Genomic DNA, 18,950 nt, shown 5'->3' on the forward strand with positions numbered 1-18,950 from the left:
CGTGCAAAGAGGGACACAGTAAAACTTTACCAGCCTGAGACAAAACTCAGGTATCTTTTCTGGGAGAGTGCTTACTCCAAAATGGCAAATTTTGTTTTCTTTGTGTACAAATTTTGTTTTCTGTTGTTTTGATACAAACTGTACAGTCTGTGAAGAAACAGGATTGCATTTAGGAAATAGTTGATTTCATCAGTCACTGCTCCTAATATAAATAAACAACCCACAAGGCTTCTGATATTGATATATTACTTATATTAGAAGTGCTAACATTATGCAATCCCTTTGCTGAGAGCAAGAACAAGGTGAGAAGCTCTTGACTCTTTCCAAGCTTGCACTGAATCATGGGTGAAAAACAGAGACCTTCTAGACCTTGGCTTCAGCCTCTCCTCAAGATGCCTTTCTCTTTTTTTGACCTCAGTGATGAGGCTGAAAATCAGTGTCAGTACAGAATGATTTCACTGTCTGGGAAGTGCTGTTATACTCATCACATCCCACAGAGATCTTTGGTGGCTGTTTCTTACTGGAAAGATACAAAGGAGTTGCAACATGAGAGACAAGGAGAATCAGTCAGATTTGGTTTTGAGAATACTGTGACATTTTGTTATACAAAGATCATTTTAATTTTTGTTTGAAGACTCCTCTAAAAGTTTGCAAAGACATTTCATACATCTTCTGAATGTCAGCTTCCTGACCATAGCCTTACTTGTCTTAGCTTCCTATTTGAAAGCCTTTGGAAGTATCACACATCCTCAGGGAATTACTAGTTGACCATAGATTTCTTTGAAAAGAGCAAGTTCCTGCTTTGCTTTCAAAAGAGAATGTTTGGATGCTTTCAAAGAACTGGTTTAAATGTAGAGGCTTCTTATGACAAACAAAAGAGCATATTCTACAGCAGTAAATACTACGGAAATCAGGCAGGTATTTGCATACCTGTAGCTGCAGGGAAGGTTTCCCATGGTGCTCTTCCTAAGCCTCCACAGAACAAGATGTATTTGACTCTTCACCTGGACACCATGTCTGTAGTCATTATAGTTTTAGGACTCATTATTCTAATGATAACCTGACAGGTTACACTTTTTCCTTAATTGCAATTAACCAAAATTTATTTCCAACTTTGCTGAAATTATTAGTTTGACCTAGATGTTCATCCTTCTGAAACAGACAAAGCGTTTTGTTGAGCATCCCCAACAACACCCCTGAGGCCTGGATGTCAGTCAGTGGTGCCTGGCCTGTGGACACGAGTGGACAAACCGTGCAGGCATTGGGGTTCCCCACACAGCTTCTTGCTGTGGCACACAGGGCCAGTTTGTCCAGGGTGAAGAAGCAGTTGATGAGGAGGTCCCATGGCTTGATGAGACCTCCAGCAGGAAGGGCATAAAGAGAGTGGAGAGGGAGGAGTTGCACTCAGCAGAAGTGCACAACCTGAAGCACCTGAAACCCATGTGGGACCAAGGACATGCTATCTGCAGCAAAGAGATGGAAGCTCCAACTTGTTGGAGGTATTATGAAACTGCACCTGGAAAATATGAGACTTGTCAGCCTAGAAGAGAGATGAATAAGGTAGTAGTGCAAGGAATCTGTTACAAATCTGTAAAAGAGGAGTGGCATGCAGAGAGTTAAGAGAGAATGGTTCACTAATGCAAAAGCCAGGGAACATCATATGGAAATACCAGACAGAAGGCACAGAACACACAGAAGTGATTTCCACCCAGCATGAAGTTAGACTGTGGAACAACATCAAGCTGTAGATGCTGGAAACTTATAGGACTAAGAAAGCAATTGGATTTCTTTTCCATTTTCTATCAGGAGCAGCAATAGGCTACTTCTAGCTAAAGTCTCTAAGCTGCAGAAGTCCTCATCTCCCCAGAAGATGGCCAGGCACTGTTGGGAACAGCATCATGTTCTGCCTCTCATCCACTGTGGCCTTTCCAGTGCTTTAGCTGGCTTAGGCACAAGACATGCTTTCTTACCCACCAGCAGGATCCATCAGGGTAAATCTACACTCACCTAATTTAAGACTATAAGAAGTACAAAATAGTTGGAAAAAATTATGAGTAGATTTTCTCTTCCATTTACTGTTTAGAACAAAGACTTAGGAAATAGGCTGTGTCAGTGTTCTAGTTGGAAAAAAAAATTGTGGCAAGTTGGTTTGCCCAACCTTTTCTAACTATTTAGGGAGGTTAGATCAAAAAAGTAATCTGCATGAAACAGATATGCCTTTGGGCATCTTGCACCATCCAGGTTCTCTTATTAGTGATGATTTGACATTAAGCAAAACAGCAGGGTTTGAAATGAATTAGAACAAAGTGAGAGTATAAGATACTGCCCTAAGTATCATATAGTCCAAACAGCAAAACCCACACAGTGATTCAGCTCAGCCTCTGTCCAAGGAAGTGATGTGCTTTTTGCTTCTCTGAGAATTAATAAATATAACATCCACATTGCATGTGCAGTTGTTGCCAGAACATTTTAGCCTCCTGCAAGGTGTTGTCTTTTACGGAAGCAAACTTGTTACCAAATATAGCAATGGCAGTGTAATGTGTGCCAATTTTGTTTTTTCACACTCTGTCCCACTCCATATGGGGCGGGGGAGGATCCTGCTGGACTTCTGCTCAGCATAGATGGAGCATGGAATGTTTCCTCTTCCCTTATGCGCTACTAAGAAGTGGCATTGTCAGAAACAAGTTATTTTGTGCCAGTTCTCTTCCGAAGAAGCCTCAGACTCCAAAACAGCTAAAACCATCTGGCAAACTCCTGCATGAATCATGGGGATATTTGTAGCCTCTGGCTTTTTGAACCACACTGTGAGTAATCCCAGTCGCTCTCGTCAGCGCTGCCGCTGAAACCAGTTTCTTGTGTTCTGACTAAAGACCAAAGGGGCCTCCGACTGGGCCTGGTGGTCTCCAGATTGTCAGGAGGCAAAACTGGGTTACAAACCTCTGAGCTGTGTGTTCCAGCCGGCAAGATCCGGCCTGGCTGCTCGCAGCTGGAGCCTGCCCGGCAGTCCAGCCCCCGGGGCTGGGGCTGGGGCTGGGGCTCCCGGAGCGGCTATTGCCGTGTGCCCGTGGGTCCGCCTGGCCCGCGGCCTGCTCCGTGAGCCTCGGCGGACCCGCGACAAGCCCCACAGCAGGGCCGCGCCGCCCAGCTCTGCCGGCAGCCCGGGGTCCTGCGCACCCCTCACGATCCTGCGAGCCCCGGGGTCACCTCGGGACGCGCCAGCAGCACTGCCCAGGGCCCGGGTCCGCGGTAGCCCCCGCCCCTTCCCCGCGCGTCACGGTGGCGGAGGAACGGAGGGAGGGAGCGCTGGGCGGCCCTGGCGGCAGCGCGGGGCTCGCTCCTCCCCCGCGCCCTCAGCCATTTTAGCAGCCGGTACCGCTGCCGGTACCGCTGTGATCTCCGCCGGCAGCGCCGGGGCCGGGCGCGGTGAGTGCGAGCTCTGCGCGGCGGGACGGCCGGGGAAGGGACGGGATGGAGCGGGGTGGGAAGGGGAGGGATGGGACACAGCCGGCCCGGTCTCCTCGCTGCCCCTCGGCAGCATCTGGGGAGGGGCGGAGGGTCGCTCCGCGCACGAGGAGGCTGCACGGGGCTGGCGCTGCCCGGCCCAGGCCCCGCGGGGCTCCGTTGGGGCGGAGGCGGCCGGGCCGGCCGGGGAAGGAGCGGGGGTTACGTGGGGTCAGCTCCGTCCCCGCGGCCGGGGCTCGGGGGGGCCGGGCCGGGAGGATGCGCCGGGGCTCGGCGCCTCGGTACGGGAGGGTAAGTGCTGCCCCGGCTGCTGCCCGGAGCAGGTGGCGGCGCGGAAAGGCCCCCGGCAGTGCCGAGCGAGGTCGGGCGGGCGGTCCGGGGTGAGCCCGGGCGGGAGCGCCGCTGCCCAGCCCCAGCGCTGCCCTGAGCCGGGGCTCCGCTCCGGGGCTCTCCCGCAGCTCCCGGGCAGCGCCGGAGCCTCCTGCCGTTCCCCGTCCTTCCCGCCGCCCGGGGCCGAGCGCGGTCGCTCCCGCCGGCAGCCTCACCCCCGCCCGCCACTTGCCCGCTGCTCGCCGGGCGGGAGTTCATCCCGGCCTGCCCGGTGCCTGCCCGGTGCCTGCCCGGTGCCTGCCCGGTGCCTCGGCAGGGCTCTGGCCTCCCCCGGAGCCCCCCCGCCCGCAGCCCCCCGCCCGGCTGCAGAGGAGGAGGCTGGGCTCGGGAGATGGGCTGATGCTGATCAGGAGAGGTGATTCACTGCTCGGCGCATGCTTCTCTCTGCTCCACGTCACAAAAGCACCTGTTAAAGGAGAGCAAGAAACTGCCTGGATATTTTTCTTGTCGTGTTCCTCTGTGATAAATTTCGCTTTTAGTGTTCTCGAACATCCCCTTGGTGAATTTTTGAAGCTTATTTGAAAAGCAAGTGCATGTGCACTGCCCAGCTCCCCTGCCTTGGCTGCACAGACCTCACAAGATCTAGTGCTGCTGTTTGCCCAGTTCATTAGTGAAATAATTGTAGCACATAACTTTATAGCATAACATCTAACGTTAGGGAAAAAACTGAATGTGAAACATTTATGTTGGGGGGGGGGAAAGGGGTTACAGTGCAAAATAGTTCAGTAAGGATGCTCAATAAATATAGATGGAGGTTACAGAGAAATTTTGAGTCAGGGAATGTTTTATAGAAAGTCAATGGACAGGTGAAGTCCCTGATGGTGGTAAAAGATGATTGTCAGGGTAAAGATAATGTTGGTCCTTGCTTGGTTGCTCTTTTTATCTTGGACTATTGCAGCATAAAAATATGAATATTATATGTGTTGATATTTACTATTATAGACCAACTTGCAGTTGTAGATTTCCCAATTTCAAGTGCACAAATGAGCAAATAAAGCCACAGATAGACCTTAAAAACATATATTTCTTCTTTAAGGTCTACTTTTGGTAGCTTTGGAATTTGTCATCTCAGACTAGGTGCAATGATTAAAGATGTGGATTTTCTTTTTCCCTAAGATATGTTTAAGATTTTCATGTCTCTAGTCTTTGCACCAAATTAAAAGAGAGTTATTAAAGTTCTGCAGTCTTTGAAAGGGTGTTCAGTTTCATATTTTATTTCTTCTGCTCTTTGTGCATGGATGCAAAGTTTGTATTTTAATACAATTCTATGGAAGCCTTAAATATTTCCACATAAAAGTTATTTTGGAAAATATTTTATGCATTTTTAACACAGCTCTCATTTCTTTGTATTCAGTTCCCCTTCATTGTTGTCTTAAACTACAGAACTATGTAAACTTGAAACAGACAGTGTTTCCCCTGGACTCTGCTGTGGTGGGGCTTTCAGGAGGTGTTAGTTATTTAGGTGTTTGCATCTGGTGCACACTTTACTTACATGTTACCTTTAATGCCCTCTGGAACATGCACTGCCAGCGATGGTGCTGCCCGTTGGCTGCTCATTGAATAATCCAACAGCAGCACCAGCTATGAATTTTCAGCATAATAAATCAGCAGAGTTCAGCAGATGACACCTTCTCCTAACCCAAGGGTGATGCTTCAGCCCTTTCATAAAACTTGAGAAACTGTTCTTGAACAAACCACTATGGCAAGGTTTGGATACAGATATATGCCAGGTGATGTTAAGATATATATCTAGTAAAATATAGATTACGCTGTTGTAAATGGAGTTAAGACTCAAATTAAATACTAAACAGTAGCCTGAGCCAAGCAAACATGCAAAATATATTGAAGTTAATGATAAACAGAGTCGTTTAACAGGTAGGTAATGTGATGAATGAGTGCTCATTCATAAGAAAACCCTTCTGAGTAAGGCAGTACTTCAACTAAAAAAGAGTTGGAGTTAATCATTAAGGGAAGTTTCATTGTATACTCAAATAAGCATGTGGTCACTGTGCTTCAGGACATTTGTTTTCTCAGGAGAGGAGGAAGTTGCATGGAAGGAGGAAAGCAATTTCCTGAGAAACAAAATTTATAGTTTTGTTCTGTTTGTTCACAGATTGCACCATCTAAAAACAATCCTGTGCCTTCCACCTTTTTTGTGGAAGGCCTATCTCAAAAGCTGTCCACACTGTTTAATTTTGCCACCTTCTTGGAGCAGCTGCACAGTGACTGCTTTGGTGCTAGTCTTTGTTTTGAAGTCTCCTCCTCTCCTCCCTGTAACTGGGATTGCTGGCCTTCAAATTTCCATTTGGAATAGGCTGGCTGTACGGAAGGGAAGGCTTAAGAAAGTACTTCTCTGCTGGTAGAGCTACGTTTAGTGTGGTTAGGGATTATTAGTACTTTGCTGTCGCTTTTGTTTCATTGTTTTTTTGGTTGGGGGTGGGGGAGGGAAATTAGGATTGCCCATAATCTGCTGACTCCCCTAGAAACTGTGTATTTCTTCCAATTGTTGAATTCTGTGGATAGGCACATGAAACGAAGTCTGAGTGCAGCCCTGGTTATTCCTTCTGTGGCCACTCACTCGGGATGACCTGTGTTGCACTGAAAGTAAAGCCCACACTGAGTGGTGTGACAGGTTTCTGCAATGCCCTGTGGTGGCTGTGGAGCCTGACAACGCCAAGGCCCTTTCTCAGACTGCTTTTTGCAGTCTGAATGGTTCATGGGGAGGAACTTGCCTGAATCCTGGACATGCTGGAGCTGCAAGTTGTTTTTCTCATTTTATATGGACATGAACGAAAAGATGCTGGATGGAAAAAGAGTTGGCCAGTGGCCAGCATTGCCTGGGAACTGTGGTTTCAGTTTCCTTCTCTACAGAAAGTACCGAGTATCATCTACATTGAGATCAACAAAAATGGTTGGGCAGAACGTAAACTACAGCAGCTCTGCTTTCCCTGCCCCACTTCTTATCAGGGCTATCAGTTCCTACCTAACACTGCATATGAAGTGCACTTGTAATCAAGATACAGCTTCGATTGTGTGCCAGGTGTGCATAGCATTATTTACCTGACCGAGTGCATGAGACAGAAGTTAGGAATGAGTGGTGGGGGTGGAAATTCCTCCTGCTGTTGTTGTTGCCCTAGATAGGGAGCCTGTCTCCTGTTCAGGTTACTGTGCTGCTGCTGACCTGTGTTGCTGCAGCCCAGAGTAGCTTCTGAGTCAGGACTGATCTGGGGCTGGCATCAAATTCATCTTCTTTTCTCCTGTGAGGGTGGTGAGACATTGGCTCAGGTTGCCCAGGAGGGTTGTGGATGCCCCAGCCTTGGCAGTGTCCAAAGCCAGGTTGGATAAGGCCTGGTTGAGCCTGCAGAGCTTTGTTACAGGAAATGTGTGAGTGTGCGGCCTGCTGGTACAACTGGCTGGAGAGTTATTTAAGATGATCCCAAATATAGCAGAAAACTCAAAGGCTCATTGAACCATTTTTTAGTGAGGAAATAAATAGCACAGGCAGCGTTGGGAAGTGGAGGAGCAGAACAAGCAAGGAAGGATGATTGTGGTCATGGGACGGGGAGGGGTGGGAAGTGTTTTCCTTCAGCCAACATGTTGCCAGATTGTCAGTTTGTATAATGGACGATTTTTAAAGTTTTGAGTGCATGAGCTGCTTAGGATGGATGTGAGGTTGCAGCTAATGCTGCTTCTTCAAAAAGTCAGTGTGCATTTTATTTGCTTTACATTTGGAGTAGCAGCTGTGCAATGTGAAGGATGCGAAGAATTGTTTTCCTTTCTTTTTTTTTTTTTTTTGCTTCAGACAGAAATAAGCACTTGGATTTGCCCCTGAAATTAAAGGGTACTTTTCACCTCAGTAAAGTGCCTTTAAGGAATTCTAGGTATTGAGAATTTTTTAATAAACTTTTTCATGGGATTTATAGTACAGTTAATACCAAATCAAGGGATATTGGACATCTGGCAGTTCACCAGGTTTCACGGTGAGGTGTCTTTATCTCCAAGGTAGAGATAAAGTGATCCACCAATTATCACAGAATTAAGAGTCTCGGATTTAAAGTGATCCAAGGTGGATCCTTAAATCCGAGACTCTTAAATCTGTTACAGTTGAATGCCATTGTTGTTGAGCAAGGACAAAAGTAATGAACTAGGATTTCTAGGATTTCCTTCAGTGTATATTGATGTGACTATTGATTCCTTATAGTACATTACTGCTTCATCAGTAGAGCAGCTTTTTTTAAAAGCACACTTGTAACTTTCCTTTTAGGCAATAGGTTTGTATTTCTTTTAAAGTTCTTATTATAAATTTATTGGTCTGGCAGTGGCAGCTGTTAAGTGTCAAAACCCAGAGCAGAAGACCTGTATGTACATCTATTTTACTTGAAACTGTGATGATGCTGCAGCTCATCTCATGATTTTTGCTCATCACTTTTGTTAGTGTACAGGGAAAATGCCTATATTTCCAAACATTGATAATCAGGAATGTTTTATAGTACAGGTGTTTAATGGCATTTAGAATATTAATATATATATATAAATTGAAAAAAAAATCTAGGTATGCTTGAAAGACTGTAAAATTAGAAACAAGCTAACATTGCAAGGACAGACTTTAAATAGCACATTACATCCCAGCACTTGTTCTCTTACAACTTGTACTAATTAAGAGATGTTTAAATTATCATTTTAATAACACTGAAGTGGTGTTCTGTTCTAACTCTCCTTACTACAGAAAATAAGATTGTAAGTGAGCAATACCACGACAGTTACAGATATGCTTGTGTTAAGATGATTTCTTTATAAAAATGATTTAAACTTATAAATGAATGCTTTATTTTAAAAATATCTGTTAATGACACATTTACCCTATTCTCTTGTACCATTGTTGTGGTATAAGCCTGGCCAACAGGTAAAAGTTTTGACATTTAGCTAATGGTTATGTTTGGCAAAAGTACTTGTTAAATCTGTACAGCAGATGTGAGTTTTGTTTAGGTTTTTTTTTAAGCTATTTTACAATACAGTGCAACCCATTGAAAGGGAAAGTAGTATTAGTACAGTGCACTCTGATCTCTGTTCCTCTTGGCAATGCACTTCACCCAACTGCATAGCATTTTAAATTTAAATTGTGCTTAATAAATGTGACTTGTGTTCTAGGAGACACAGCAGTAGACTGAAGTAACATGAAAGGGTGACTTTTTTTTAAATGCCTTCGGCACATTGTAAGCTACAAGAGGTGCATCCTGCACCACACCTCCACTGAGGTTTTCCTCTGTGTGTGCAGTGGCTCAGTTTCAGCAGTTCAGTACCCACTTTACCCAGCAGTTCAGTACCCACTTATTCAGTACCCACACCAGCTTGTTGGTGTGTTTGCTGTGTAACTTTAGAGAAGTGACTGGAGTGGCAGTAGTGCCTTTAGCTAAGGTTCTTGCTGCCTGCTGCTCCTCCATGGCAGTCCATGAGTGTGCTGTGGGTGCAGGGCTGGAGTCTGGTGCTGTCAGGAGTGCCCAATACACACCCACGTGTGGTTTGACCTCACTGGGGTTGGGGTTAGGGTTACTGGGGACCAAGACCTTAAACACTTCAATTTCCATGCTGAAATTTTTGACCTTTAAACATCATGACTCAGAAAGCAAAAAAAAAAAGGGGCAAACATCCACATTCTGCTCTTATTTCACGAAGTATTTCCTCCCATCCCCAAATAGTTGTATTTTCAGCTATGGCTCTGCTCACCTTGGCCCTGCTGTAACTGATACATCCCTCGTATCCACCTACTCAGCTCATTGTCAAAGTAGCCCCTAAAATAGCTGTGTAACTGTCCTTCTTGGTAAGTGACCCTTAAGCCTTTTTAAGGGCCTTATTTGCAGAAATCCTGTTCACAGAAGAAAAATGTTGGCATAGGGAGGAACTGAATAAATTATGATATTAAGTGTATAATACCACAAAGAGAATTTCTCTTCCGGTAGTTTATAAGCATGTTTGTTTTGTATTTCCCAGTTCAGGTTCTTGAAAATGAAATATAAAGCAAATAACTGATTTCTGCAGAGCACCTGTGTGCCTTAAGGCACTTCTTTCACAGCTGCCAGAACATCTTTGTCACATAGCACAGTAAGAACAGCCCTAACACTTGTGTTAGGTTTGCTTTAGCAGTCTCCTAGTGCAAGTGAATTCTTGCTGTGCCTCAGTTGCACAGATGCTCTTACAGACAAAAACACTACCATGCTGATATATCTGATAGCTTTTCCTGTTATTGTTTTCCAAAATGGCCATGCCTTGCTCTGGCACCCAAAGGCTCCCAGCTACAGCCCCCTGGACTGTATGCCCAGTGCAGGCAGCTCTCACCATGAGCCTGCTGGAGGCACTGGAGGAGCCTGGTGTCCTTCATTCCATCATCTCTCTTTTCTCTACACCATCCACTGGGCACAGCTGTTGATTCCTGTGCTTGAAATTTTTATATTAGGTACTCTGCTATAACATAAGAGCTATCCTTTGTGGTTCAGGATAAAATGTACTGATGAGCCTGAAAAAAAGTGAACTTCCTGCTGGTCTTTTAAAGACAAAGCTAAAGGTGTGCTGTGGTTTTGGAGACTGAGCAGCTGAGTTGCCCATTCTACATCCGGCTTACTCAGCTCAATAGCAAGCCTCATGTACGACAATGTTTGCTAAAATAAGAACTTTCTCATAATAAATACATTTTTGTGTTCATTAAGTGTTTGCTACAAATTTGATTGGAGATGTTATAATTTACAAAACAATTATTTATTATGTCTGGTTTTGTGCACTAGGAGCCACTGTACAAGTTGAACCAAATAGTACACTAAGAAGGATGTATTTAGAGAAACGTTAGACTGCAAATAATGAGTGCTATCAATTCCTCACACTGTGAAATACAAAGAGCACTCACTAGTGTCAAGTTAGGCAGGTCCTACAGAGTGTTTGCTCCAACTTCGCCCTCTGTTGTAGTTCACTATTTTATTGCACGTATTCATGGCAGGTAGCACATACAGCAGAATTGGTCTTTGCATATTTAAATGTGCCCTGACACCAGTGTCCTGTTGAGTATGTAGGGCTGAAGGAAGCTGTGTTGTCCTTGGTAGTAAGAGGATCTGTCTGGAAGAAAAAAAAAAAAAGGGGGGGGGCCAAATTGATGTCAGGTTTCCTGAAACACTTCACCTTGCCTAAGCAATCCATCGGGTACTTGTTGTTTCTTCTCCAGTAGTCATACATGCAGTAGTTTTGGAAAAGATCATATTAAGATCAGTTTACCTAAAGCACATGATAAGTAGAATACACAGTGAGTCATTCTCTCATTTGTCTTGGTAGATAGAGGAGTTGAGTAGCCTGTGAAATGTCACTATTTCAAATATGCCAGTTGAGTCTGAGGAGCTGCACACAGCGTATCACAGCACGCTGAATGTTGGCTCACAGCAAAATCCCCAAAATTTATGAATGAGGGTGTTCATTTCATAGCTTAAGCTGACAACTTGGCAGTCAGCTACCAACAGCCACTTTGGATTAGGAAGATTACTAACTCCTGACCTTCCACAAATAAAAAATTATGCCTATTAAAATATTTTGGAGTATATAAAATTAATCTGCAATAAAAATTTTTAAAGTGGCTGGGTATGGGGGGTTTGGCTTGGTTTGGGAGCTCTTTTGGCTTTCAGTAAAGATAAAATAGGTTATATATCATGGTGGAGCTTCTGGTTGCCTTTTTTTCCCCCCAGTACACTTCCATGGACACAGTAAGCCTGCAGAGGCTGTGGCCAGCACTCACTCACTCTGGTTCCTGGCAAAAGGAAGGGACAGCCTGAGGCAGCCACAACTAGGTAGAAGTTACTTTGTTCAACAGCTACATTTTCTGCTTGTAGCTCTGTTTTCAGGTTTATTTAAAGTTCTCACAAAGCACGGAACTGTATGTCAGCAGAACTAACCCAAAGTGAACTAACCCAAAGTGACCACTTCCTCCCTGGCAGTGGCCCTTGTGGGACTGAATGGGGAGCAGTGTCAGACAGCCTGTGCAATGCAGGTTATGTGTAACTGGCTGCCTGCAAACTGCAGCCCAGGGCAACAGACAGTGCAGCCCAGGTAGGATCTCCACAGTCAGACCTGCCATGAGCCTAAACTTGAAGACTCAGGCAGGGAACCAACCCCCTTGTTACACTGTTTACTTCTCATTTGGAGTTTCCCTTATATTGGGGTCATGTCAATTCAACAAAGTAATTTGCTCAAGTTGTGTTGTATCCTAAAATTGCTTCGAGTACTAACCTCTCTTAACCTCTTTTCTATTCCTAGTATTGCACTTTTTGTTTCAGTTTTCTTACACAATGAACACATGTATTAAAATAATTGCAATACTATATAGCTAAAGTGTAGTTTTATAACAGTATTTTCTATAGCTTTGAATGTTATGTAGAAGAGTAAGTACCAGTTAGTGGTAATGTCAACTAACAGCAAAGCAATACAAAAATATAAAGAAAAATTAAATTGAAGGAAGAGATCTTGGTTTGTGGTGTCTGTGGTCTTTTTGCATCAGATGTAGAAGTAGGAAGGATGGAGTAGTTTCTATCTGCTCATAGTAGCCCATTAGTTTGTAATTTTGCACATTAGTTACCATGAAGACAATTGTATGTACTGCTGATTCATAGTGTGTATTTGCACAGGGTAATTTATTACTGAACATGATAGCCTTGGTTTTGTGCCTTTGTTTGATAGATGTGTTTAATTTTCATTATGAAAATGGGTTATCTGTTTATTTCATAAGCATGCAAATACTTCTGCATTTTTATGAGCTCCTCTGTTTGAACAACTTGGTCAAAAGTGCTTTCCTTATTAAATGTATCACCACAGGCTAGAGGAACAACTGGAAAGTGAAACTAAGCTTGCCGTGCTTAAATAAAAAGCAGTATGAGAATGTGGGAGCTGGAACAGGGCTCAGAGCAAGGTTATGCCTTGGAAAGCTACAGAGAGCATCCTGCTTGTATGAGTAGGATACTTTTTGCTATGCTGGGATTGTCTGTTCTCCATCTGGCTGGCCTGTCAGGCCTGTGTTTCTTGCATGTCTGTCAAGAACAGTACCTATGCAGAGGGCTTTATGGCTCCATAAACTTGACTAGGAAGAGAGAAGATAAACACCTGGCAGTTTCTGTCTCACATAACTGAAATAAAAATCTCATTCCAGCCTTGAGTGAATTCAGGTTATTTGAATGCTCAAAGTCAGTTGGATGAATGATAATCACATACACAGAACAGTCAGAAATAAGTATAAGACTCTGTCCAGATCATGTTACCACACCAGCTGTTTTTCCACCTTTCTGAGTCATGGTCTGTGTCCAGACATTGGATGCAAAGGTAAAGGCAGGATGTGCTGTTCCCTGAAAGGCTGCCGTGGATAAGGTTTCTGTTGTCTGCTTCTCTAAGCTGATTCATTGGTGTTCCTCAGACAGAACAAACAGTTTCATAAATTTGTTATATATTACCTCTTAGTTTATAATTTTCCAAGTTAGCTGAAAATCAGAAATATGTTTGTAACTTGCATAGCATTAAGTAGATTTCATTCAGAAAGGTAAGTTTTGAATATTGGGTTGCTGAAGCTTTACAGTTGAGGTTGTTAAAAGCAGTCTGATGCTGGATTTAACCAAGAGTACACATGAAAACTTTTTGTCAGGTATGCTTTTGGCAGCACGTTACATCATTCAAACACCTGAAGGCACTCAGAACATAAAATTGAGGTGAAAATTGAAAATGATAATGTAATGAGTTTCTGGTGGTATCCCCTGGCCTAATACAGCACCTGAACAGGATGTTCTGTTTTCAAGGAGCCAGTAGTGTTTTGCAATTGTACAAATGGCATTGACAACCAACAGCTGATGAAGCTCTTATTACCAAGCCAGGAAACATTTGGGGTGAGTGGTCTGTTCAGATACTTTGTAACTTAACAAGGCCTAGAATTTTCACTGTTTAATGTTTTTATTTTTTAGATTTTTCATGAGTTTATCGACCTACTTACCTAGAAAGACTTGAATTCCAGTTGTGTTCAAGGTAAAGTGATTTGTTTTTGGTGTGTGCTAGTGAGCAGTAAGATTGACAATAACTAGAGAGGGGCCACTTAAATAACCCTTACTCAAAATTTCCAGTGGGGAACTGTGTCCTCTCATCACTGTAATGATCAATCTGATGGACTTGAAGTGGGGAATGTGTATTTTTAAGTTAAATTAGAAATCTTTTTTTGACAATGTTAGCTGTTTGAGTATCACTGCATTTGTTAATAAATTACTAACTTTTTTTATTGACCGTGAATTTTACTGATCATGAATTGTTGTTGTGATACACAGTGTCATGCTAAGGATTTTTCTGTCCCTTTTTCAGAACAAAAAGTCCCTAAAAATAAGTTGAAAGAATGATCAACAACGTCAGTTTCCTCTTGAAACTTCCTTCAGAATTTGTCTGAGACCACTTTACTGTCTGTTTAGTCTAGTGCTGCACAGTTTCTTTCTTCTGCAGTTGCTACCGTGACTGCTGCTTTATTCATATTAAAAATTTTCCAGTTAGCTAAAAAAAAAAAGCTTCTGCCTCTGAAAACTGGACACATTAAACACTTTCATGTCTGTAAATAAGAAGTGCAGTAAATGTGCCTGCACATTTATTGGGGGCTGATAAAGTTCAAAATTTCAGTGTTTAAAACTGTCTGAGAGGTATTTTTTTCCTGCATGTTTTTTTAAAACGGCTTGAAGAATTGTGCTAGTTTCTGCTCTGTTCTCCTGTCTTAGCATGAATGTTTATGTTCAGGCTACTTCTGAACAAAATAGTATTTAGAGATGTTAAATGTAAAAACCTGAAAGTGCACTGTGCCTTGTAGGAGAAAATGTAGTGGGATTTGTTTGGTCATCTCACTTCCTCTTTAAAGTGCAGATAAAATCAAAGAACTGTTATGATACAGTAAGGCAGTAAAATTGTCTTCCCTGGTAGAAAATGCCAGTTAATTTTACTAACAGAAGTGTACCCTAAAGATACCTCAGTCTACCATAAAGCACATGAAAGTAGCAGAAAGCAAGTTGACTCACAAAAAGTTGCAGTATGAAGTCCTGTCTTACTTGGGAATTCCATGTGTGGATGCAGAGATGATGAATACTTAGAAATTAATCTAGGTATGTTTAACTGTAAAAGTGATGAAATAGGTTCAACATGAATCATGCAATAGACTGTACTGAAGTCTTGCATTAAGACTACAATAAAATTCAGTTCCTTAAGCATACAAAAAACATAATCCCTTTTTCAGTGGAAGATACTGTGATTGTGCAAAAGATGAAACTACGCTTGTTCCCAAAGCTCCTACTGTTTATTGACCCTCAATGCATTTTTATTACACAATGAAGATGAAAAATAGAGATGACTCATGCTTGAATTCTCAGGGGCTACCATCTCAAGTGACCATGGGTGGGGGCAGTTTTCTTAAACTTGTATTTTTTTAAGTGTACACCCAGCCATCTGTGTATCAGAAGGTCTGCAAGGGGAGAATTTCTTCAAAATGCAAATAAGAAAGCCTGAATTACTATTTTTTTTTGCTTAGTCAAAGAAAGGGAGGAATTTGTATTTGAATGTGAGCTCCTAAGAGAAAAAGGAAGGTGTATTTTCCAGCTCTAGTGCTCTTCTTGTTGACAGTCCCCACAGAATTTTGAAAAACCTGTACAAACCTTAGAAAAATCTTTCCCAGCCTACAGTACACTTTTTGGTAGACAAAAGACTAGTTGTGCAGTATACAAGGAGGAACATTTACTCTCCCCTCTTCCTTTTTTAAGTATGTAATTAATTTCACTACCTAAATTGTGACCCATGTCTGACAAGAAAACACACTAATGCATATGATGAGAGACAATGGAGTTTCTGAAAAGCAAGGAATGTAAATGTAAAATCGATGGCAGCATTTCTTGCCAAAATGAAAACTGAAAAGCCAGTCAGGCTCTCAGAAGGAATACAGAATTATATTTAGAACTTCAGTCTGTTAAATTGCACAACAGTTGCTGTTGACAAGACATTTAAAGAGAAGTTCATAACCAGGGTAAGTGCAGCGAAAGGAGAAGCTGCTGCAGTCCATTGCTGTGCCTGGGGTGCAGCAGAGCACAGGTTAAAGCTGCCAGACTCTCAGTGGGATGATCCCTGTCATTACACTGCCTGCTTCCCTGCCACACTGCACTTCTGCTCGTGCACTTTAACATTTGACTGCTTGAATTGCTCCTTTCACAGAAAGGTTCATACAGAGCCATGCTGCTAGATTTCAGGAAATTTATAAATAAAGGAAGTCGATTTTGATGACTGGCTCGCCTGAGTTCATGTTTGTAAGCTTTGGTCAGATAAATCTATTACCTAAATCCTATTTAAAAGAGAATAGTTCAGTGTTTACTTTCTCCTAACTTTTGTTCTTACGTAGTAAGCAATTCATGTTACTATTTTATTTTATACTGGAAAATGCCATTTTAAGTCTTTCTAATGCGTCATCACAAGGGTACACAGAATTCCTCCTAGCTTGTGCTGCACAGATGTTTGGTGACATACTAGATGCAGGGCCAGGAAATAAGTGTTAGTGTTTAATCTATGCAGCTAGGGTAATGTTATTAATGAGTTTTTTGGCTTGGTGAAGAAAACATCATTAACATCTGCCCAACTTTAATACTGTGACTTCATCAGGGTCTGAACTTGAATGCACGCACCACAGGAGTCAGAGAAGCAGCTGTATCCAGCTGGGACAAGCATAAGTACATTTTCTGTGAATCAAATTCTGAACAACACTTACCCTGGGAGATTATTTGCTCCATTTTTATTTGCAAAACAAAAAGCACCTAGCATCCTAGTTTCCTTACATCGTCAAAGGCTGTTGTTGAGATGATGATCATAAGTGTAACAGGGGAGATGAGCACTCTAATTCTTAAACAATTTTTGTCAATGCTTCTGTTTCTAATGCTGACAGTATCTGAAAAGAGATAAAAATTAATGTCACCAGGCCCAGGGAAGCATCTAGCAATTAGAAGCAAAAAAAAAAGTTAGAAAGTGTGAACTTAACTTGTATCTATATTATCCTGTAATATTCCAGAAACAGGAATATTACATCTGGCTTTGAAGACTGTAAACATTGTACCTCAGTTATTTAATTTTACTGTGCCCTGACAATGCAGGGGAAGATGTGGCAGATAGGGGTTTACATCTGTAGGTGTCAAATTGATTTGATCTTCTACACAGTGTAATTCAGCAGACTTAGGAGAGGCCACTCTCTTTGTGAAGCAGTTTCTATTGAGAAAGAATCAGAAAGTAAATGATAGAGATAACTTAAATCTCACTAGCTGGATCATCAGAGCCATGCAAGTCACAGCTTTTCCACTGCAAAATGGTTGTGTAGCTAAACACAGAACTTAGCCAGTCTGTCCATTGTATATTTATTGTGCGTGGGAGGGAAGATTATCAGTTCTCATTTGGCTGTTTACAGAGCTTTTGTTGGACTCTTCCATGGCCACATGTCCTCTGAAATTTGTCCTTGTTTGTGCTGCTTGTCTTTTCGTGTCCTTGTTTTAAAATATCGGGTGGAAACACTACATTTATCTCTGCTGTTGGAACAGCAGAGTAACATTTGCCATAATGCCTGATGAGATGGGGGTGTATGTTGGGGGATCAGACCGAAACACTTCTTCATTAGTACAGAATATGCATTTCCTTTTTAATTTTTTTCCTTTAGTTCAAGTGTATTTTGGTAGTAACAGTATTTTTCAGTGGCACATTTTCTCCTTTTCCATCTTCTTCTGGAATACTGTCTGTCCAAGCTACCAGTTTTTAGCCTAGTCATTAACTAAAATGCCAGTGAAACAAAAAGATGCCTCCCCACTTCCCTTACCACAAAGAAAAGTATTGAAACAGCTGGTTTTGCCATCAGTGAGTGCATTCACAGTGCTGTGGTGTAACTTGAATTGACCTGGTGCTTGTCCCTTGTGCCCTGCTCTTGTGAGACCCAGCCTGGAGTAGCACACAGTTGTGGTGTGTCCAGCATAAGGAGGTGAGTTGTTGGAGCAAGTCCGGAGGAGGCCACGTAGTTGGTAAGAAGACTTGAGCATCCTCTCCTTATGGAGACAGGCAGAGAAAGTTGGTGTTGTTCAGCTGGGAGGAGAGAAGGTTGTGTGGAGACCTCACAGCCCTTTCCAGTACCTGAAGGGGCCTTCAGGGAAGCTGGTGAGGAGCAGTAGTGACAGGATTAGGGGGTGCAAACTGAAAGGGAACATTTAGGTTAGATAATAGGAAGAAATCCTTTACTGTGAGGGTGGTGAGACACTGGAATAGGCTGCCAAGAGAGGCTGTGGATGCCCCATCCCTGGAAGTGTTCAAGGCCAGGCTGGATGGGGCCCTGAGCAACCTGTTCTGGTGTCCCCCCTGCCCAGGGTAGGGGGATGGAACAAAATGGACTTTGAGGTCCATCCCAACCCCTTAACATTCTATAGTTCTGTGGTTCTGTGACTTGACAGCCTGGCCACAGGCAGGGCAGGCTGGGTACAGCCTGTGGAGAGGCAGTGCTGCAGGGAAGGAGCCCCAGGGACTCACGGGCAGCTTCTGGATAGAATCTGCTGAGACAAAGGAACAGGTGGGTTAGAGGAAGGACTTTCCCAGTTCAGTGGAGTCTCAATGGACAGTTTTCAGTTGTGGAATCTTGCCTTGGCTTTTAACATTTTCTGCGTTTGGGGCATGCAAACAGCTCTTACCCTTTCACCAAATATTTGCTTGCCCTCTTGTTACGAATGAGGAGAGAGTTTCACACCAGGCTTTTAGATAATTGAGAACTACTGGGTCAATGTGGCGGGGCTGGCTTCCACTACAGTACTTACTGCAGCAGTAGATGTTTGACACTTATAATTTTTTTTTTCTCTGATTGACTTTAAGTGCATATATGTTCTGAGGTAGTAAGCAGAAGCAATGAATATAAAGGACAAAAATAAAATTTTTCTTCAAACCAAAAGTAAATCTTACCTTTGCTATTAGCTGAGTAAAACATTGTATTAACTACTTTTTAAGCAACAGTAAGAGAAGCACAATTTCCTAATACTACTAGTGATTTTGCTATTTAAACTAGAATG

The 18,950-nt window shown here is 42.9% G+C and overlaps 1 protein-coding gene across 19 annotated transcripts in view; it reads left to right on the forward strand.

Moving 5' to 3' along the window:
- The first annotated feature begins 3,269 nt into the window (after nucleotides 1-3,269).
- ACSL4 (acyl-CoA synthetase long chain family member 4) overlaps nucleotides 3,270-18,950 on the forward strand; it is a 35,972-nt gene continuing 20,291 nt past the window's right edge. For 6 of the 19 annotated variants that reach the window (XM_085060371.1, XM_085060380.1, XM_085060381.1 and 3 more), the window contains exons 1-2: nucleotides 3,270-3,423; nucleotides 13,824-13,884. The gene's annotated coding sequence lies outside the window, so the exon portion shown is untranslated. Of the gene's footprint in view, nucleotides 3,424-3,674; nucleotides 3,754-13,823; nucleotides 13,885-18,373; nucleotides 18,461-18,950 lie in introns of those variants that run through there. The other 13 variants (XM_085060388.1, XM_085060389.1, XM_085060382.1 and 10 more) reach the window with 7 other exon arrangements.

This window comes from Lichenostomus cassidix, chromosome 4A (assembly GCF_008360975.1).
Source record: "Lichenostomus cassidix isolate B80296 chromosome 4A, HeHo_3.0, whole genome shotgun sequence".
In the NCBI taxonomy this organism is placed as follows: domain Eukaryota; kingdom Metazoa; phylum Chordata; class Aves; order Passeriformes; family Meliphagidae; genus Lichenostomus; species Lichenostomus cassidix.